Source organism: Peromyscus maniculatus, chromosome 5 (assembly GCF_049852395.1).
Source record: "Peromyscus maniculatus bairdii isolate BWxNUB_F1_BW_parent chromosome 5, HU_Pman_BW_mat_3.1, whole genome shotgun sequence".
NCBI classification, from domain to species: Eukaryota; Metazoa; Chordata; class Mammalia; order Rodentia; family Cricetidae; genus Peromyscus; species Peromyscus maniculatus.
In genome coordinates, this window is record NC_134856.1 from 79,940,062 (window position 1) to 79,963,206 (window position 23,145).

A 23,145-nucleotide genomic window follows, 5' to 3' on the forward strand; every position below is an offset into this window, starting at 1 on the left:
AGCACCATTTCCATAGGCTGAGCTCCTCTGGGCCCTTGCTTTGGGGGAGAATGCGCATTGAAGCCATGGTTCACCGCAGAGAAACACGGACACATTCTCACGCCGTGGGAGCAGTCAGGACAGTCCTGCTGGCATTGGAAGGGTAGCTCCAAGGCCGGGCCAGAGCACTTGGGCTTGAGGAAGTCATCTGGGAACCTTGAGGAGCCTAGAACAAGAGGATAGTGTTTGGGGGTGAAGCTTCTTGGCATCGGAAGCTGGTGTCTGGAGTGTAAATACCGGCATGAGTAGATGCTCAGTAAAAAATTTCCTTTTGGGCAATACTGGGGTTGGATCCCCAGGCTGGATGAGAACTCGTTGACTGAGTAGACATTTTTTTTTGTTAAACAACAGGTGCTGGACGTTGTCTCTAATCAGTGTGCCCAGCACCGGGCCAGTCCAGCTGAAGCAAGGCAGACAACAGGCGACTTGGGCCCGGGAGCCAGCATCTGCCCCTCCTTCTCACCCACAAAGTCTTCAGCTGCAAGGTTGTGCTAGCCTTCCACTGAAAAAGGTCTTCTCACGCCTGCCGTTGACAAGGAGATTGAGCAGCTTTGGGTTAGATCCTTTAAACTAGGATGCTCATAACCTCCCGGCCCCCACTCTTCGTGTTAAGTGACCATGAGGCTTAAATGACGTAATAAAATCCAGTCCTAGCCTAGCACCTGGCCAGTGTAGACCCTTAGTGGAGGTGGTTGAGTCTGTTTGCAATGGTTTAAAACGATGCCGGATGCTGCCACCTACTGGGATCCAGTGGAACTTTTATTTTTTAGAATGGCAATCAATGCGTCAGTTTATTGTTGGTGTTATTTTCCTTATTGGTCTTAGTCATCCCGTTCCCCCGCTGGGCCCCTAATCTTCTGCCTTTGTCTGTCTGAGATAATTTAAGGCGTGAGTAATAAATGTTGTTTAAGCCTGTCATGTGACCTGACACATTCCAGGACCCAGACGAGAAAAATCCTCTGTCTGAAAACCAGGGCTGCTGCTGATAATGAGGCAAGGGGCAGGATGTGAGCCTCCTGAAAGGCTATGAAACGGGCTCCTATTCGTTTGTAAGAATGAGCTTCACTCATTCGTTCATCTAGTGAATGAGTGTCCAGGCAGCAGGAAGTCAGGGTTTCTATCATCGTGGGGCTGGCAGCTGACAGGAAATAGATGCTGCACAGACAGGCATACTCACACACCCACACCCCACACTGGTTAACAGAAGACTCATTCCCTCCACCTTCTATCTCTCTCCTTTTATTATATGGTACTTACTTCCTGAAACACATCTGAACGTATGATGGCCTCACTCTAAACTTTCCTCCTCATCACTATAAGGAAGACCTGTCTACCTATCGTGGAAACTTAGGTCCTACTCAAACTGGTCATCTCCATCAAGCTACTTCTGGGCTTCTGAATGGTAGCAGACAGCCTTTATTGCAGGTTAGCCATCATGGTAAGCGTGTTGTTGGTGCATTGTCATAGCTGCCTGTGGGGACCCATGTCTTCATGTGTGCTCTTTTCATGGAACTGTAGCCAGTAACCCAAGGGGACAAAATCAAGGAGAAGAGCTTGGCTTTGGCTCACAATTTCAGATAACTCAGTTCAGGGTTCCCGGCTCTGTTGACTCCTGGCATGCCCTTCATGACCCACTTCCTCCAGCATGGACCAATCTCCCAAACTTTCCACAGTCTCCCAAATGACTGCTGCAAGATGGGGACCGAGCCTTCAACACATGAGCTCCTGGGAGAACGGTTCATATGCAGACCATAACACTTTCGGTATTGCTTTATCTATGGTAAGGCCGAGGGGAGTCAAAGACTCAAAAACAGGCCCACCCAACTTCAGGACACATTCCCCTAGCCTCTCCATCACAGCCGCCATGTTGCTCTCTGCCTCTCCCCCCCCCCCGCCCCCCCCCCAATTCCCTTTCTCTACCTCTGGTGCTGGCCTTTCCACTTCTTCCTTCATTCCACTAATGCCGCTGCTCTAACACACAGTGCTTTTGCCCCCTCCCTCCCAGTTCTGTAAGACATACTCTATGTGCAGTGCTCTGTGACGTATATTAGAGATCATTCACATCCATGGGTGGGCCCCTCGGTACACGGGAAGAGTCTTGGAAACACAGTCAGGGTTCGCTGAATGGTAATAAATGAAACAGCCCAGGAAGAAGTATTTGAACGGTAAGCTATTAGCGAGGCAGAAACCATCAGATGCTTTCAAAAAGTCTTTCTGCATAGAAACAGATCTAGAATGTCATGTACTAATTTGTGCAGAGTATTTTTTTTCACTGATGTTAGGCCACTTTCCATAGCAACTAAAACCTCTTCTGTCCTTTAACCACGGTGATTGTTCTCTGTCATTACATTACTTAAAGGTTTGAAATAATTTGAGTAAAGTCTTTGCATAAATGTAAGCACCCCCATCCCCCTCCCAATGTACTTTAAAAAAAAAAAAAAACAGTTAAGTGACTGGAGATGCAAACAGCAAGGCCTGGGAGCCAGCCCCTTGATTCCGCATGGGGCTCTACCTCTCTTCAGGTGTGCATCCCCGACTTTTCAATAGAATGAAGGACCACAGAATGATTTCTGAGCCCTGTAGGTTCTTAGACTTGAATCTGTGAGCTACAGCCTCAGCAGCTCACTCTTTGGAGTAGCTTAATTGATTTTGGAATCACTTTCCATGTCAATAAATTCCCAAACACTGGGACATTATGGGCACTGTGTGGAAAAATTAATGTAGGTTGCTCATGCCATTTAAAATCTAATGATTGCAGAGAAGCACAAAGGAGCAGTGTCACCTGAGATAGCCTTAGAAAGACTGTGGCCTAGCCTGGTGGTAGTCAAGGCTGCCTCTTCAGAAGTAAGTTAGATAAACAAAGCATAAAGTGTGTGTGTGTGTGTGTGTGTGTGTGTGTGTGTGTGTGTGTGTGTATACATATGTGTTTGTGTGCACATGCCTGTGAGAATGTACCTGTGTGCACATAGAAGCCTTAGTTGCCATTGACAGTCCTTTTGACTGGGTCTCTCAATGGCCTGGAGTTTACCAATGGGCTAGAATGGCCAGCCAGAGAGCTCCAGGGCTCCTCCTGTCTCTCCTAGTTCCATGCTAGCATAGCAAGGCAGCACCATCACATCTGATTTCTTTAAAGTGGGTTCTAGGACTCAAACTCAGGCCTTCCTCCTTGCAGAGGAGACATTTTACTGACTGGGCCCTCTGCCCAGCCACTGAACTGTGGGTCTGGCTGGGCTATTAGCGGGAATTCATGTGTTCTCTGACACCGGGAACTACTTGTCTGTCCTGTGAGGCAGCCTTCTTCATCTCTCTGGTTGTCACCTGCTGCCCTTTCTGGGTAGGTCTCCACCACCACACTGACCTTCTTGAATAATATAGATCTAGATGTTAAGCCCTGAAAACTTAGGACTGTGGCTATGGTTTTATTTATTTATTTATTTTTTATTAATTTTTTTAGTTACTAAAAATTTTGCCTTATAGAATATAATTTGTAGCTGGGGAAAATGTGGCATTACAAAATCACAAGATCAAAAGGGTTTGAAGTTGGTTTCCAGCATCTACCTCAGGCCTCCATGTTATACCTGTCTGTACACAAACCCACACATGCATATCCACACATATGCAAATATGCTTGTACACACATTTATTTAGCAATCAGGGTATAGCCTGAGACTCAGGATTCTCCTTCCTCAGCTTCCAGAGCGCTTGAAATTATGGGTAATCGTTTTTTACATATTGGGAATTCTAAAGGAGGAAACAAAACTGCCATTATTTACAGGTGCCTTGATTGTATAAGGGAAAAAATCTAAAAGAATCCACACAGTATTATTAGATTTGAGAAGTTTGTCAGATTATATATATACCATCAACATAAAAAAATATATTGTCTCTTTATGTCCTGGCAACAAAAATTTAGAAGATGAAATTAATTTCCTTTTTGCTATAAGACTAAAATTGTCCAAAAATAAACTTTGTAAAACATGCTCTATAAAGCTATTTAAAACAGAATTTAAAAGCACTTTAAAAGGCACCCAGATATTTTGGGTGGGGTGATGTCTCAGTGATTAAAGTGCTTGATGGAGTTTAGACCCAGGAACCATAGGAGTGCCATATGGGTGTGGCATCTTGACTGTAATTCCAGCTTTGGAAAGAAGAAGGTATGAAATGACTACTCTGTCATCCCCAGAGCAGGCTGGCTGGTGAGACTAGCCATAGTGGTGAGCTCTGGATTTGACTGAAAAAGACTCCCAACAGCAACCTCAGGCCTCCACATGCGCCCATCTGCATGCAAGCCCACACATGCATACCCACACATCTGCAAACATGCATGCACACATACACGGGGAAGACACACACACACACACACACACACACACACACACACACACACACACACACACACACCCCAAATGGAAAAGGAAAAATAAGGCATTAAAATATTGAATAAATGGAGAGAGTGACATGGTAGTTTCCAGAGGAGATGGGGAGGAGGGAACTGGGACAAACAGGTCAGAGTGTACAAATCTGTAGCTAGGTAAAATTAGCAATAGAAATCTATGTTCACAGTGGAGACAGTAACTAATAAGACTTCTTTACGTACAGAAACTTGTGGAGTATTTTTAGATTCTCTTGCTATGTACACAAAATGTCACTACAGAAGGTGACATATGTTCATTTATTGAACTGCAGCAATTTTTTCACTATACATTTGTATGTCAAAACATCATGTTATATACCTTAAATATTTACAATGTAAATAAATTCAAATATCATTAAATATGCGATGATAAATATATAAATTTGCCTTATGAAGAGGAAAAGGTTTCCTAAGTGCTTGAAGATTTCTGCGTTCTCTTGCTACTTTTCCATGTTTACAGAATATTTTACTTTATATACAAAAATTTCCAGGCAATAAAGAAAAATGAAAAGTGAAAAAGGGATGCCATAAGCCTAGTGATTTTTTTAAAACTTTTAAAATTTTACTGAAAATATGAAAAAGTATTCACTCTAAAGTGATACTGCATTCAAAGAAAGCTCAGCATGCTTTGTGAGTGTGCACGGCTTGATAGGCAGACTCTGTTTACACAGACTTAGGCAGGGCCAAGGATAGCTGGGGGAGGGGAGTCCTACCGTGTGTTAGCATGCAGCATAAACTATAGTTGAGATTTGTGCAATGTGGACACAGAAATTTAAAAAAATAGAACAGTGGAACAAAATGGAGCCTAAAACCATATTTATAGAGGCTGGATAGATAGATGAGCAGTTAAGAGCACCAGCTGCTCTTCTAGAGGACCCAGGTTCTATTCCCAGCACCCACATGTCAGCTCACAACTGTCTATAATTCCAGTTCCAGGGGATCTGATTCCTTTTTCTGGCCTTTGCAGGCCAAACACTTACACACATAAAACAAAACAAAACAAAACAAAACAAAACAAAACAAAACAACTCCTTAAAACCATATTTCTTAGATATTGTGCTTGAATATATAGCATAGGTGATATTACAAATCAGTGAAGAAGAACTGACATTTTAGTGATATTTAACTAGTTATCCAAATGAGAAAACTAAAATGAGATCCTATTTCATTTTATATACAAAACAATTTTCAGGAGTATTTTAAAACAAAAATATATGCGTCTATAAAAGAATAGTCCCTTAGATTTGGCAAAGGATGATATGTTGTGAACTAGGAGGCAGCCATCTTGGTCACCTCCTCAGGGTTAAGATAGAATGATAGAACATTCACCATGGGGAGGACAGAGAAACTTCTAAGTGACTGCAATGTTGCATTTCTCAACTTGGATCATGGTTTCCTAAGCCTTTGCTTCATTATTGCTTATGATATCTAAAGAGACCCAAGCACTTTTCTGAAGTAGGAAATACTTTATAATTTTCAAGTGATGAATTCTCACTGAAACCCTATGATTCATGTTCTGAATTATAAGTCTTGGTCATCCAGAAGCAGACACTAATATTTTTGGATGTGAGAAGGAAGCCATAGACTGGTTCAAAAAGCCCACCAGGCATATTCTCAACAAAATAGTCTAGAAAGAAGGGTCTCCACATTACCTGCAGGCAGCTGCCTTTCCCATCGCTCTGATGGAAGGCCATGCTCATCAGCCAATGCTTCCAGTGGGGCCCAACCCTCGCCCCCACATAGTAAAACAAATGCATGTATATTGTCACAGAGGACAAGGGAGACAAGTTAGGATGCCTGTATCTTCCAGCACATAAACTTAGGTTATATCCACCTTATGTATTTTTAGGTCCTTATGACTAGCAATATTAGCAGTAAATATGCAGTTGGCAAATGACTATTTAGCATCCTAAATCCAAGGCTGTTCATCATTCTCTTTAAAACACTAAGGTCCCCAAGGGTGCGACTGAGAACACAAACCATCTTCTAACATAAAATGTCATTGAGAAACCAGGTTTCCATTAAACACACACAAATAGGGGCAAGGGGAAATAGCAACCAGGCCTGTGTGTCTGCTATTTTGTTTTCCACGGCTCAACACATTCCTCTTCACCCTTGTTCTATTTACTGTGATTTCTTTTGGCCCCAAGCTCTCTTTTCATGTCTGATTTACACACTTATGAGATCGTTCTGCCTTTGAGAACCCAGAAAGCCCTGGAATGTGTAACCAGGGACAACTGAAATCTCCTTTGATCTTTGAGGGTGGACTTTGGGATGCTCCCAATAGAAATGCAAAAGAGAGATACCATGAACATTGAAGGAGAGAAACCTTATGCAACGATGTCTTAATTCCATCATCTCTCTCAATGAGTGATTGTTACCATCCCTTTCATCGCAAGGATGGATTTATTTGAAAATAGCACCATGTGGGGGAGAGAATATCAAGTAAATTAAATTTATTCTGACAACAGATTTTATTATTGAAGCTTTCCCCAAGACACTGTAGGTGCCTTGCACATTTGTTGTCCCAGTTCCTGGCACCATGCCCAGCAATTGTTCACCGGGTCATGTTAAATGAGATGAATGTTAGGGCTGGTGTCCAGGCTTTGATGCCTGCTATGTGTCAGCCACACTTTAGGCAGGAGCTATGGATTCAAACACTCTTCTGTGAATTTTGAAAGGGAAAAAAGCAGTTCCCAAGCACTGAATAACCTCAGACTTGAGTGTTAAGATCCTAAAGACACGAGATGCTGTTGATATCGAAATGAAAAGTTGAATTGTGTTAATTAATGTGAAAGAGTATATCACATATATCTTGTCCCTTTAGGGTTTTCTTTTAATGAAATGTGCAGATGACAGATGGGTTTTGATGGGTAATTAAAAGAGATGCTCTGTACCAATAGGCTTCAAGAGCTTGCATTAGATCTTCCCAGTACAGAGGCACCTTTCTGATGGCTATAAGAGCAAGTTCTTGAGTCATGAGTATGAAAAAGAGTTGGCATCTCTCTGCAGAGGACAGCCATTGGATCTCCCTACCATTGGATCCCATAAAATTAAGCTCCAGGAGCAAGAATTTAAGAGAACATACAGTCAGTGAGACATGGCCTTTCCCTTTTTGTTTAATTGGCTATTAAACTGAATGATTCTACACACACTGCAGATGGACACCTGCTTAGAAGCACAGAAGGTTGGGCCTGGGATTTTTCTGCTGCAGAAACTTAGCTCTTCCTGGGTTTCTGAAGAATTCCTTGGCTTCTGAGATGTTCAAATATCTAGAATCCACCCCTTTGTTGCTCCACGGCACCCATCAGGGAAGTACCCAACTATATTAGCAAGCGAATTTCCTTTTATGTATGAAACTTTGTCTTGTCCTTCCTCCCTTCCTCCCCTCACTTTCTCTGCCTCCTTCCCCCCTCTTCCTCTCTTCCACTCTTTCTGTACTTTTTATTCTTCCTTTCCTCTTTCCTATCTCTCCCTCTTTTTTCCTATCTCATCTGTCCTCCCATTCCTCTCCTTTTCCCTCTCCATGCGGCGAGCTCCTCGGCCAGCGAGGAAGAACGACCACCACTCGAGGATTCTTCTCAGATCACACTTTATTGGAGCACCTCTTGGTTAAGGGAGAGCTGAAGGTGAGGGGCCCCGAGGACTAAACTGCAGCTGCTTATATAGGGAATCAGGCAAACGTGCCGTACTGTGATTGGGTCCCGCCAGAATGCAAGCACGGGGAGCCACGGGATAGGCTGAGGACATAAAGTCAATTACCATACTCGCGCATGCGCGGACCTCAGGACACGTCGTCCTAGGAGCATAGCCAAATATGGAGTTGTTTACAGCTAGGCTACCAGGAAGTCAGCGCCATCTTAGAATGGCGGCTCCCTACATCTCCACTCCTTTCCTTTCTTTTCCTTCCTTGTCTTGATTTATAAAGAATGCTATGGTGGAATCTTCTGGGTCATCCATGCTTGACTCTACCAGAATTTGGTAAAAACCCTGAAGAAGCCTAGAAAGTTCAGTAGTCTTTTGGATGACATATACCAATCATTTATTGTCTTCTTCTGGGAAACAGCCAGCCAAAGGATCAAGAAGAAAACCATAGTGAGTTTGGCCATGTGATAGCATGGCATGTTTGAGTGAAAGGCTATATTTTATGTATTGAGGCAGTGGTCAATCACAGTTTTTCCAACTAGATGGTTCTTACCTCACGAATATCTTCATTTATCAAATATTTTGAGCACACATTGTGGCTCAGGTGCTAATATAGGCATTGTTGATTTGTCAGTAGGCAGACAAAATCAGCGTCTTCCTTGAGCTAAAAAATGAAGAGTTAGATGATGGACAAAGTGAATGAATAATTGTGTTATATTGATTCTAGGGAGCAAGATGTTTTACATTGGCACCTCTGAAACTGGGATGCAGCCATGGTCACTAGCATCTTACAGTTACTAGTGGTCAGGCAGGCTTTAGGTCCTTGTTATTGAACATGATAGTTATTAACCTGACTTAGACTGTGTATATTGTTGCTACTTGGCTCTCATTACGTTATGTTTACCATTGGCACCTATATTATAGATTCAGTTTGTTATTAAAATATCTTCTAGAAGGTTTTGTAATGATCCATTATTGAAACGGAAATGAAGAAGCAAAAATATCAATTGTTGCAAGAGTGAACACAACGTCCCATTTTCCTGTAAACAAACTGCTATCCTTAGGTGCCATGGGAAGGGGACACCCCAAGTGTAGGACACTTTGTTACATCTTACTGTGTTGCAGTTGCTAAAGACTGCCTACCACATGCCAAGAATGCCTACAAAGGCAAAAAACATCCCTTAAAAATTTTCAGATTGATTAAAGAACCTTGTGGGGATGTGAATTAAATGAGGTCATGGCTCAATTGGCAATATTCCTCTTTTAGTGACTGACACACAACACAGCACAATGGTGTGCCCTAAAATTGATAGCCAACATGAAATGTGATATGCTTCTGTCTTTTTTTTTTTTACTCCCTGAGACAGGGTTTCTCTTTGTAGTGCTGGGATTAAAGGTGTGCACTACTGCTGCCCAGTGAAATGTGATATGCTTAATGCTAGAAGAATGTGGAGAAGGAAACAGGGAATGTGGTGGTTTGAAAGAAAATGGCCCCCAACAGCTCATAGGGAGTGGCACTATTAGGAGGTGTGGCCTTGTTGGAGTAGAGGTGGCCTTATTGGAGGAGATGTATCCCAATGTGGCATTCTCTTCCTGTTGCTTACTGATCTAGATGTAGAATTCTCATCTCCTTCTCCAGCACCATGTCTGCCTGCATGCTGCCATGCTTCCTGCCACGATGAAAATGGACTAAACCTCTGAAACTGTAAGCCATCCCCAATTAAATATTTTCCTTTATAAGAGTTGCTGTGGTCATGTGTCCCTTCACAACAATAAAACCCTATCTAAGACAGGGAGGACCACAGGAGTGGAAAGTGTGGTCCTGGAAGGGTTCACTTAAGGAGACATTTTGTTGTGAAATAATCTTTTTGTACACTGTGAAGATGTATCACTCTGATTGGTTTAACAAAAAGCTGAATGGCCAATAGCTAGGCAGGATTTCTGGGCAAAGAGGGTACTGGGAAGAAGAAGGGAGGAGATGCCAGGGACACAGAGCAAGCACCATGGACATTACAAAGTAAAGGTGACTGAGACACATAAAAGAATGTCGATTAAAAGATATGGGTTAATTTAAGTTATAAGAACTAGTTAGACAAGCTTTCATAATTAATAATAAGTCTCCATGGCATTTTTTTTTTGTGAGCTGGCAGCCCACAGAAAAGCCCAACTACAAATGGCACCCAATATAGGGGCACACATTTCCACATAAGACCTGAGAAAGCTTAAAAATAAGGTTCCAAACACACAGAATCAGAGCTAAATGTGGCTTCCTAGTTCCATAGTCTCTCATGCCATTGCCTGCAGGCTTGAGCCTCCAGTGCACCATGAACTGAGCTCCGTGGCAGTTTAAGATTTTGCTCATGCAGACAGAAAAGGTTACAGATGCGCAGTAAAGCAGGTTCAGATGGAAAAAAACCTCTAAATAGGTTACAGTGTATTTAAGAATATATGTAGGCTTAAGAAAAAAGAAAAAGAAAAAGGATATAGACAGTCATAAAAAATAAATAGTTTAAATTGCTCTAAATAACATACTCAAATAGGTAAGTATAACTTGGAGACTAAACTTTTTTTCAAAGCATGCATTGCCTGAAAGTTTTCTCCTTGCACTCCTTGATCTGCCACTGGAAGGTCTCTCCCCCAGGGACAGATACAAAGAGGTTCTACTCATCTGTAAAAATATCTAAGTAAAGTCTTTAAAGAGAGAAACAAAGTAATAAAAAATGAATAAGCCACATAAGGATGTGAAATATTATAACACAGGGAGTTTGGACCTTATATGGTGCTTTATTGATTTTGAATTTTTAAAAAAGATTTATTTATTTATTTATTTATTTATTTATTTATTTATTATGTTTACAGTGTTCTGTTTGCATGTATTGCTGCATGCCAGAAGAGGGCACCAGATCTCATTATGGATGGTTGTGAGCCACCATGTGGTTGTGGGAATTGAACTCAGGACCTCTGGAAGAACAGTCTGTGCTCTCAACCTCTGAGCCATCTCTCCAGCCCAATTTTGAATTTTTTGAATGCTAATGAACAGACAACAGCTGCTGAGAGATATTGGATTGTGGAAAGGATTGCTAAATTAAACCAACCTACATACATTAGGAATGCCTTAACTCTAAAATGGAAGTCAAAAAAATGTATTACACTGGGGAAGAGGTTATGCTTTTGTTTCCATAGGAAATGAAAGGCTGTGGATTCCTTCTAGGATAACTGAGATCAGATTTGACCAGGGGAGACCTTTACAGTTTTGTTATGCAGTCTAAATTGGCTTATAAAGTTTACAGATGCCTTTTACCTGCTCAAACATAGAACAAAAAAATCATCTTTAACTGACTTGTGCACAATGCACATTCTGTACTTGTGTTAATGCAAATGTATATGGTACCTTTAAAAGTTTATGTGTTTTCAGAGCAAGGGGACCAGACACCAATGAAAATGGGTGGTCCAGGTGATCTAACCTCTCAGAGTGCCTCTGTCAAAGTTTCCTCAGAGTTCTGCATCCAGAACAGCTTCATGACTGCAGGCTGAGGTGGTCCAGCCTCATAGACTTCTCCAACCAGATCTTCAGATAAGCCTTGCATTATCTAATCACACCGGGATTGGACAACAGCTGGCTTCCCCAGGACTTGAAAATTATCTTAATTTTTTTTCAGGGTCCCCCAAAGATTTTATCACCCCCAAACAACAGGAAGCAGTCTTAGGGAGCATAATGCCCACATTCCTAAGAGGTGGAGTGGATAGGTTTTGGTCATTTGATGGATTACAGATGTTTGTCATTGTTTAGGGGGTTGGTTACAAGTTGTTATTGTCAGGGAAAAAACTAAAAGGAGGTTAGATTCAAGGATCTCTTTCTTAAGGGTAAAAGGGGATATAATATAGAAATGATGGGATAAAAGGTTGAATTGTTGAGTCTAATTTTGAACAACCACTAGTCTCAAGTATTTTACACTGGTATGGATATATGTATATTGATATAAATTTAAGGTTATTTTTGTTATATATGTTTTTATCCTTACTTAAGGTATTGTACCTATACAGCTAGTTTAAAAATGTAATGTAAAGCTATTTAGGATAATAAAGAAATACAAGTTAATAGTCATCTATAACAATAAAACTTATAGTCATGTTAGGTATATTTTCAAGGTCATAGAGAGATATATTTTAAATAGATACATGGTCCTAAAACACCAAGACCAAAAAATCTACAGAATATGGCATTTAAACTGTTTTAATAACATAAGGCTTTTCATGACAATAAGACATGTCTGCTCTGCACAGCAGCAATCTTCTTCAGAGAAGATAATAGGCATTGAAGATCTTCCATATGGATTTTGCTTTCTTTGTGGCAAAAGTTAGCCACTAGGCAAAGAAACTTCCCTTGCCTCTACTGCTGACAGTATGCTGTCCAAATTGGACAAGCAGAACCAAAAGAAAGTGACTTTGCCAAGACAGAATAGGACAGTCCTTCAAAAATTCCTGCTTCACAGAAAAGTTTGTCAGATATTCTAGGCCTGTAGGCTGAAGATGAATGCCTCAACATTGCAGAGGAACCTGGGGTGACTGTCCAGGCAACCAGCTATCTCTGTCATTTCTCTTAGTTTTGGAAGTTGCTTGCTTTGCACTTCCTGTTTACTCAGGTAATATTATATCCTTCTTGGGTCTTTGATAGGGTTGAAGACTAGATAGTTGTAGTTACAGTTTTCCTTAGTCTTGATAGCAAGTAAATTAGGTACAAAACTTTGGACTCATCAAGATAGGATAGATAATGAAGTATTTTTTCTGAATATGCCAAACACAAATTGGACTGGACATTGTAATTGCAATTCTTACTTGATAATTGTTCTTATTGTATATAGTTTCATTTGTTAAAGTTAATACCTTTCCTTTCTATTTAGACAATACCCAATAATTGTTCTTATTGTATATAGTTTTACTGTGTTAGAGTTAAAACCTTTCTTTTTATTTATACAAAGGGGAAAATATTGTGGAATAATCTTTTTGTACACTGTGAAGATGTATCACTCTGGTTGGTTTAATAAAAAGCTGAATGACCAATTAGTAGGCAGGATTTCTGGACAGAGAGGATGATGGGAAGGAGAAAGGAGGAGATGCCAGGGATGCAGAGCAAGCAGCATGGACATTACAAAGTAAAAGTAACTGAGCCACTTAAAAGAATGTAGATTTAAATATATGGGTTAATTTAAATTGTAAGAGCTAGTTAGAACAAGCCTAAGCTATTGGCCAGGGTTTCATAATTAATGATAAGTTTCCATGTCATTTTTTTTGTGAGCTGGCAGCCCAAAGAAAAATATGACTATAACATTTGAATGAAAATTCCAGTGATGGAGAGGTGGCTCAGCAGTTAAGAGCACTGGCTGCTCTTCAGTAGGAAGAGTTCAGTTCAGTTTCCAGAATTCACATAGCAGCTCACAGCTGCCCATGACTTCAGTTGCAGGAGCTCCAATGATGTCTTTTGGTCTCTGCATGGACCAGGCATACACATGATGGGCAGACATACATACAGGCAAAACAGTCATACACAGAAAAGAAAAATAAAGGAAGTTTAAGAAAAAAATCCAGTATCAGATATGGGATACCTACCTACAAGCTTTTGTTCAGCAAGGTCCAGAAGCCCTCAAAAGAATACACACTATTGACATTTCTCTTGGTTGCCCACCACAACTTGACAGTGTGGACATATTAATCAAAGCATCATACACCTGGGTCACAGGACATAAAAAATGAATTGGAGGAGGCCAAGGGACAGGGAAGTCTTTTTTCATGGAGTGTTCTAGAAAGAAAGCTTAAAAAATTGACTCCAGCAAACATAAATTAGAACTTCTCATGTGGTTTTTAAGTTCTATGAAGTCAGGGATCTTGGGGCTTCATAATCTCTTGCCATGGATTACATGGCACACAGTCAGTATTGTGCAGTGAATAAATAATGAATGAATGAACTTTAAGAAGAGGAAGAAATGCTGTAGTATGTGGTGAGAAATGAAACCACAAATATTTGAAGTTAAATTTTAATGTTGTTTGTGGGTTTTATTCGATTTTGAATGCTTCTCAAAAGGAAAATCATAGTATGCAATTAGAGAATTACATGTTAAAACAGTGACAGAGTATCAGTATGCAAACTTCAGCGGTGATGGTATCAGATGCTGGTGAGGATGTGGAGCAACAGGAATGCTCATGCATTGCTAGAGGGAGAGAAATAGTGCATTCACCTCAGAAAACAACTTCTGAAAATGGTATATTTGTCACAGGATTTAGCATTTGTCTTCTTCGGTATCCATGTGCACATTAGCCTGCACATGAATAAAATAACTTTATTCATAAATGCTAAAACTAGGAACTGACCTAGATATAGGTGAATAAATGAATGGCTTTTAGTGCATTCAGACAATGGGATTTGATTGGGCACTTAAAGTAGTTACAAGATGTTAGAAGACATAGAGGATCCTTGAATATGTGTTATCGGATGAAAGGAGACAACCTGAAACTCGACGACACCCTGGAAAAGGTCAAACGGTGGAGATAATTAGAAAGTCAGGTGTTGGTAGGGCTTGGGGAGCAGAAGGCATGAACAGGAAGGGTACAGAGGATTTTTGAGACAGTGAAACTGTCCTGTATACGGTATAAGGATGGATACGTGCACGTGTCTAAATCTGTAGAATGTACAATGCTTGAGTGTACATGAGCCAGACATGAAGATGCACATCTATAATCCCAACATTGGAGAGGTGATAGCAAGTGGTCAGAAGTTCAAGGACAGCCTGGGCTGCATGATAACCTGTTTCAAGAAAATAACCTGTTTCAAGAAAAGGTCAAGCTGTTCATTGCCAATTCGACTGGGTTTGGAATCACCTGCGAGACACATCTTAGTATCTGTAAAGACATTTCCAGAGAGGATTAACTAAGGAGTGAAGACCCATCCTGAAGGTGGGTAGCACCATCCCAGGTGTTGGGACCCTCATCTGAGTTAAAAGAAGAAAGCAAATAGAGCTCTAGAATTTATCTCTTTCTGTCTGTGTTTTTGACTGTGGATGCAACGTAAGAAACTTCCTTCACTCACTGCGTCTTCATTGCTATGAAGATACCCTCAAATGATGAGCCAAAATAAGCCCCTTCATCCTCAATTTGCTTTTGTAAGGTTTTTAGTTTTTGACATAGCAATGAGGAAAGTGATATGATATAACTACATATTAAGATCTTGTCTCCAAATATCCAAAGATGATACAAAAAGAGTATAGACTTTGGATGATAACAGATATGATAATATAGATTAATTTATTATATTAAGTGTAGGGATGTTGATGTTGAGGGATGCTATGTAGGTATAGGGTCTGGGGGGCATAAGGAAATCTGTGAACTTGGCTCATTCTTGTGGTGAACTCATACTTCTCTAAAACATAGAGCTTATTTAAGGAAAAAAATCCTATATGTTATAAAAAATCTCCACAGTAATGACTATAGTCTTGGGGCTATTCTATATTCAACACTGTTTTAACAAATCTCCGAAGCAAGCAATCATTAAAAGGTCACCAACATGTTACTTTATTTGATTTAGAGGAGGGAGATTGTATTACCCAATTATGGATGCTGAAAAAAAATACTGCTTAATTAAAGTTAGTTAAAGTAAGTCTCAGTAGATCAGAAATAGAATGTAGGACATTAAAAGAGGGTAGGAAGGAACTAAGAAAATTTAACAAGCCCATTTGTGGGTCAGGAAGGGAAAGGCACAGAAAATATAAATAGAAAACGTAACTGATTATACAAAAGTTATCAGAGCAAATATGGGTTTCCTATTGAAACACAGGCTGGTCCTGGGTACAGTGAGGGACCAAAAGAGAGCTGTTGGAGTTTGCTTTAGGACTCTGTGGCCTGTGAACAGGATTACAAATGCATCTTTTTGAGTGAAGGGGGTGTTGACAAAGGTTCTTTTGATGGCTTCACCCTTCTTCATCCAAGGCAGCTTCATGGGCATGGCAGCTGTTTCCTACCCCTCAGGGAATTGACAAAATCTATTTTATTTCCACTGTACCCACTAATCTGCTTGTGTGATCTTACAGATGTGGCTAGAGATAGGATGTGGTTGTTATAAATTATTGTTCTCTCTTTCACTTTCTGTGTCACACACTTGACTATGTGGGTTACCCCATTCTCCTGGATTCCTGGCCCACATTTATGTGAATAACTGCTACCCTTGGCTTTGCAAGCAGTCCATCTACATGAGTGGATTGGTAGACTGTACACCTTTGCAGTCATGGACATTTCTCTGTGTATCTCTTGCTTAGCCATGTGCTGGCCCAATTTTGTCTACAGACAGCTCAGAGTTGGGGAAATTTTCTGGGAGCAATTGTTCCACTTCTCAGTGAACTTCCCTTGTGGGTGCTGGCTTGCTGGCCAATCAGCCCAGATCCAAATTTCTGCCACTTTGATCCCATCTTCATCTGACCACCAGGCATTTCTTAGTTTCTGGCCTTGCTTTTCATCAATATCACTTTATTGGCTTATTTTATGTTCTTTGGTAAAGCTTGTGAGGAAGGGGATGCATGTAGCAATCTATAGGTAATTCTAAAAGAGAAATTCCAACATACCATCCTCATTATAGTCACACAATGGCGAATTAACTGATGCTTTTGAGGGTTAAAATGCTCATTCCAGCATATGATAGGAAGTCTGTTGTGAAGCTTTTGTTAAGAACCAAAGCATTTGGGCTGGAGAGATGGCTCAGAGGTTAAGAGCACTTGCTGTTCTTCCAGAGGTCCTGAGTTCAATTCCCAGCAACCACATGGTGGCTCTCAACCATCTGTAATGAGGTCTGGTGCCCTCTTCTGGCCTGAAGGGACACATGCAAGCAGAACACTGTATACACAAATAAATAAATAAATATTTAAAAAAAAAGAACCAAAGCATTTATGTAAACCAAACATACTTCTCCAGGGCCTTTGTACCACACTTCCCAAGCCAGGCTGGGTCTCCCTGCCATGTTCACATGGCTTGTGCCCTTTCTTGCCTTGGATATTTATTCAGACACTTCGCCCTCTTCAGAGGGACCATCCTGAGTGCCACCTGCCCATCTGTTATTCTTGCCCACCTTCCTGGATGTATTTGCATTTCCAGCTCTCATTACTTCTTGGCATTGAGCTGTGCATTTGATGTTTTTTTTTCCCTCTTCTCTTGAAAGAATAAACTCCAGTAGGGCAGGAACTTTAACCAGTGACTTCTCCTCCCTCATCAACTAGAGCTGGGAACCAGCACACACAGCACTTTAGGAATGTTTGCCAAATGTACAATTATGATTTATTTTCGGCTTCTTGCCTTTAGTAGTGGAGAATCAGGACTAGTCAAGTGGGTTGTTTTAACCAGTTCTATTTCACTTTGTAGCATACTGGATTCAAAAAATAACTTCCTTATATGAATATATTTTAGTAGTTTTTCATTACTAAATAAGAAATATCTAGCATTTGAATTGCATAGTAATACATTGTCCTTCTGTTTAACTAATCAGCCTTTTATGATATTGAATTCCAAAACTAGATGTCATTGTGCCAGGAGTGTGAGCCTCACCATCAGTCTTTGTGGTGTCTGGGGCGTCCCTCTGTGGATAACCTTTTGTTTGTGAGCACAGTGCTCCAATCTACCAGCTGGACAATCATTCAGAGATAATAAGGCAATATAGCAGTTCCCAGTGGCTGTGTTTGGTTGGTTGAGCCCTCGGCTGACATGTTTTATTAATAACAGCAATCCTTCTTTGCCATTCTATTATTTTCCAGTGTGATTAATGGCAAGCACAGGGATGTAGGGAGCTTTACAATAGTAAATGATCATTTAAGTTACGTGTTGGCTACTTCCCGCTGCCTGTTGGAGTAGAAATGGAACTGCTCGATGTGGGAAGCAATTTCTGCTTGTAGAATTTAGCCACCAAGAAATACTAAAGTGGGAAAGCAGGCTTTGGGGAGGACCTGAGTGCCAAAGGCTGACCTTGCTGAAACACAGTTTGGGCGACAGCAATGAGTATGAGCTATTGCATTAGCCTTTGGGGCGGCCAGTGTGCAGGTGTTATTGGTCTTGAGAGTCCTCTAGGGGAGGTGTGTAAGCTACAAAAAATCAAACTGGAAGGAAGAAGGACACAGAAGAGGCTTGGAAGAAGGAAAAGGAAGTTGATTTTGTTGGGAATGTATTGAATAGCACAATAATAGAATTTTGTCCCTTGACCTCGGTCTCACAGTTTTCTGTCTGCAACACAAGAAGAAGCATAGCAAGAATCTGCTTTCACCTCACCACTGACTTTGGGAGGCACTAGATTGGCTCCAAAACCCTATCTGTTGATTCCTGATGCTATATGAAGGAAGATGGCAGAATTCTACACTCGAAGTTTTACTTTCAGTTTGTCCTTCTAGTTATCTCCTGGTTTGTTCCTGGTGTATTGGGTATATTCCATCCTACCATTAGCATGGAATGCTTTCCAAGCTTCATTTAATGTATTGTCAAAATGACATAAAGTGAATCTATCTCTGGCTGCATGTCCAACACTGGCATCATTTTAGCAAGGGACTTGGATGAAAGAAACAGGAGATGGCATAGAGTGAAAAATATTGCTTAAGTGTCTGGAAAAATCCAAAATCCTCTCCTATATGAATTTTAGCTAATTACCTAGCTTTGGGTTCACAGTAGTTTATCTGTTCACAACAGTGAGGAAATAGTCTAGATGTCCATCAGTGGATGAGTGGATAATGAAAATCTCTCTTTTTCTCCCTCCCCTCAGACAGACAGACAGACAGACAGACACACACACACACACACACACACACACACACACACACAGACACACAGACACACACACACACACACACACACACACACACACACACACAGAATGGAATTTTATTCAGCTGTAAAGAAAAGTCAAGTTATGGAATTTTAGGAAAATGGAAAATAGTATACCGAGCAAGCTAACCCAGGCCCAGAAAGACTACCATGGCATGCACCTCTTCTTGTGGGAATCCTAGCTTTGAATTTTTAGAACAGCGTGTTTAACTTTGAGTGCAAGTAAGGCTAGAAAGACAGAGAGGGACCATTGGGGAATAAAGGTTTTAATGGAGGTAAGGCAGTAGTAGAACACATTGGATGTGAAAGTAGAGGGGTTCTGGGGTAAAAAAAAAAAAGCTGAACAGAGAGGGGCAGGAGGGCATGGAAGATGAGGAGGGAGGATGAGAAACAGTAACCAAAACTGAGGGTACATGTAAAAGCCACGGAAACCTACTATTTATAAGCTTGTTAAAATACAATCTAAAAGAAATAGTTTAGGTAGAGGCACCTTCCCAAGGAGGGTAATGCTGTTCCCGGAAGCCATGAGCTATCAAATAAAGATCTCAGTGCTAAGTGTGGAATATCCCTCCATAAATTGTTGGTTAAGAAGTCATGAGAAGCCCCCCCCCCACCCCGAATAATCCAGGCTATCTACATTGCTCACCAGACTTGAAAGGAAGGCCACGCTGCTGAAGAAACCACACACTTGGGTCACAGGACACCGAAACGCCAAGCTGGAACTGAGTTGGAAGTTTTCTTCCTGTGGGCCAGCTTTCAGAGAGCCGGAAGATGCGATGTAGGCTGCTGGGAGAGAGAAGCCACCATCAACAGCCTTGTTGAGATGTGAATTCTGAAAGCTACAAGTAAACCTGTCAGGCAAGATGTGCTCTTTGGTGCAAGAGCGGCATGAATGTTATGGGAATCACCAAACGCTTTCTGATTGGAGGTGATGAATGAGGTCCTCCATTCCATAGGAGGAAATTCATGCTTAGTTCTATTAAAAAAAAAAGAGGGGAATGGGAAGTGTGAAGCTACTAAGGTTCATTTTACATATATATTGAAACTATAAAAAAAATGAGAAAAAAAACTAGGATGAAAACCCCGGAGTCCATCTCATAGGCATGCACATGAAATATCTAAATGCCCTGTACTCTAAGTGCACAGTAGCTAGTTACAATTTTCTGGGTACTATTTTCATTAATTCTAGTGAATAATGAGAAGAACTTGTAACTCCAACAAAATTCACGCCAGATCTTCTCCAGTTGGAGGAATTCTCCCACATCCAAGACAAGAACTCCTCAACGAAGTGTGACTTCAGTCAATGCAAAGTGGACTATCGTGCCTCTCCAATGCATGCTCCCTATGGTCATCTGTCAAATTTTAAAGGAATGGATTTGCCACAGTTCTTTCGGTTCCCTTCTCTAGAGTCGTGACAAAAGGTCTGCAGATCTGTCCATGCATGTTCCCAGGACATTCTGTTTGCATCTCCCCTAGTTCCATCACTGTGACTCATCAGGAGAGACAATAGACTCTTTAGGTGGAGTCTGGTCAGGCTTACTTGTGATGATGCACACAGAGGCCTGACTCCCCCAACCACTCACTCCCAGAGTCTTCCTCTTCCTCTTCCTCTCCCACTCCTCTCCTCAATCCCAGGAACTATTCTTCTTCTTTGAAGATTAAACCCAAGTGTATCCTCCTCGGTGAATCTTTACATCAGATGAAACTGATCACCACTGTGGTTAAAACCTGGGCACAGCTCTCTGCTTGCATCCGTCTTATGGTATTGTGGGTGTTGGTTTACCTTCCATGCATCAGTTCTTATTTTTGTTACTGTGATAAAATGTCTGACAAATGCAACTCAAGGAAAGGTTTGAGGAAGGGTATAGTCTTCACATAGGGAAGTTAGGAAGGTGAAATGATGCTAGCTGTAGTGGCAGGGGCATGAGGCAACTGCCCCTGGTTGTGTTACGTTGTGTCCACAGTCAGAAAACAGAGAGACATGGATTCCAGTGCTCTGCTTGCTGTCCCCGCCCCTTGCCTTTTTATACAGTCTAGGATGCCCACCTACATGCTAGTGATGCCCATATTCAACTTGAGTCTTCACCAGTTATGAAAACACCTTCTCAGACATGTCCAGAGGTGTGTCTCCAAGGTAATTCTAAATCCAGTCCAGCTGACAATGAAAATTAACCATTTCATTTTCCAAACAGAGAGTGTTCATGGATTCTAACCACGTCTTGCTCTTGGTAGCTAGTATAATTTGCAGTTATACTGGAGTCCTAGAAGGTCCATATGACAAAGGCTTGGCTTCCAATGGGGCACCATGGGGAGGCAGTAGACTCTTTAAGAGAAAGGGCCTAATGGAAGATATTTTGCTTGTTTGCTCATTTTGTTTTTAAGCCAAGGTCTTGTTGTGCAGCTCAGGCTACCAGATACTTGATAGGTAGCCCAGTCTGGTCTTGAACTCATAGGAGTTCTCTGTCTGTTCCCTTTAAGTGTTGGGATTACAGGTGTGTGCCAGAAGCCCAACTCTGTTGGGAAGTGCTAAGTTCTGCCTTCAAAGTGGATGAGACCTCAGCCCCTTCCTCTTTCTTTTGCCTCTGCAGTATGAGTCAGTAACTGCTCTTCCACACGCTCTCTTCCATGATGCATTGACTTGCAACAGGAAGAGCAATAGAGTAACCAATCCAAAAAACCCAAACAAACCCCTTTCTCTTCATAAATTGATCATCTCAGATATTTGTGAAGGCGACAGAAAGCAACCGTGACCTCTGAGCCAGAATGAAGGCCCTGATAACAGAAGATACTTTGCAAATTATTTGAACGAATCAACAACCAAGAATCGTCAGCAGAAAGGAGGAACTATTGCATTTGTCTGTTTGCCTTTCCTGGCTGTGTCCTACAGCAAACCCACGTTCAGCCTGCCGGATAGCATGACCAAGGCTGCAAACCCATGTTCAGCCTGCCAGAGAGCATGACCAAGGCTGCAAACCCACGTTCAGCCTGCCAGAGAGCATGACCAAGGCTGCAAACCCACGTTCAGCCTGCCGGAAAGCACGACCAAGGCTTTCTCAGTGCCTCCAAGCTTGGGCTTTTCACCTCTGTTGCTTTAGTACATCCTAACCCTGTTTATCAGGCTGATCAACTCCCAGCTATCTTGGAAGCACTGGTATAACATCTCTTCTTGCCCCAATTCTCTCTGGGTGCCTGTGGATGCAGCTGCACATGAGTATCTGCCATCTCTGTAGTTGGAGACCAGTCAAGTGCTGTAAGATGGGATTTGCTCTGTCAGTATTTTTTGCTGTTAGACATGAAAAATCTTTGTCACTCATCAGGAACCTACTGACAACTGGTATTTTTGTGTTCAAGACTTATTGAAATGATTTTTAGTCCCTATGCTAAGGTCAAAGGTTTAATGGAAACTTAAAAAAAATACCTATGTATCTATCTATTTTATCTATCTATCTATCTATCTATCTATCTATCTATCTATCTATCTATCTATCTATGTATCTATCTTTTGGTTTTTTGAGACAGGGTTTCTCTGTGTAGTTTTGGTGCCTGTCCTGGATCTTGCTCTGTAGACCAGGCTGACCTCGAACTCACAGAGATCTGCCTGGCTCTGCCTCCTGAGTGCTGGGATTAAAGGCATGTGCAACCACTGCCCGGCAAGATCTATTTATTTTTTATTTTATGTGTTTGGGTATTTGGCAGCATACATGTCTGTGTGCTTGTTGATGACTGAGTCCAGAAGACGGTGTCCGATCCTCTGGAGTTGGAGTTACAGGTGGCTGTGAGCCTCCTGATGTGGGTGCAAAGAACTGAACCCAGGTCATCTGGAAGAGCAACAAGTGCTCTTCACTGAGCACCTTAATGGATGTCATGGGACGCTTTCCTGAAGTCTTCCTTAAACTAGTGCGTTCACTTTGTTTTGCCATTTTCAATTTTCTTAGTTATCCAGAGAGGAAAAAAAAGAAACCCCACTTCCACTTTTAACATTTAAATGGAGACCATCCCTCAGAGAAGCAGTGTCGTAACAGTCACCGGCTAACAGATGAATCTGGAAGTGAACAGCGTCGTCATCGTCATGGGCAGCAGAAAAGTCGCTCGACACTAGAGGTCCCTCTCTTCTTGTGATCTAACCGCCCTGTCTGGGATCTTTGCCAGCCTCAGTGGCTTCTGACTCGGAACAAAAAGTGAGGAGCAAAGGAAATTTGAAGCAGCAA

The 23,145-nt window shown here is 41.5% G+C and overlaps 1 protein-coding gene across 1 annotated transcript in view; it reads left to right on the plus strand.

The window, feature by feature from the left end:
* Positions 1–8,239: 8,239 nt before the first annotated feature.
* The window catches only part of Frmd4a (FERM domain containing 4A), a 749,198-nt gene continuing 734,292 nt past the window's right edge, over positions 8,240–23,145 (plus strand). The window contains exons 1-2 of the mRNA XM_076572733.1: positions 8,240–8,548; positions 9,738–9,803. The gene's annotated coding sequence lies outside the window, so the exon portion shown is untranslated. The remainder of the gene's footprint in view (positions 8,549–9,737; positions 9,804–23,145) is intronic.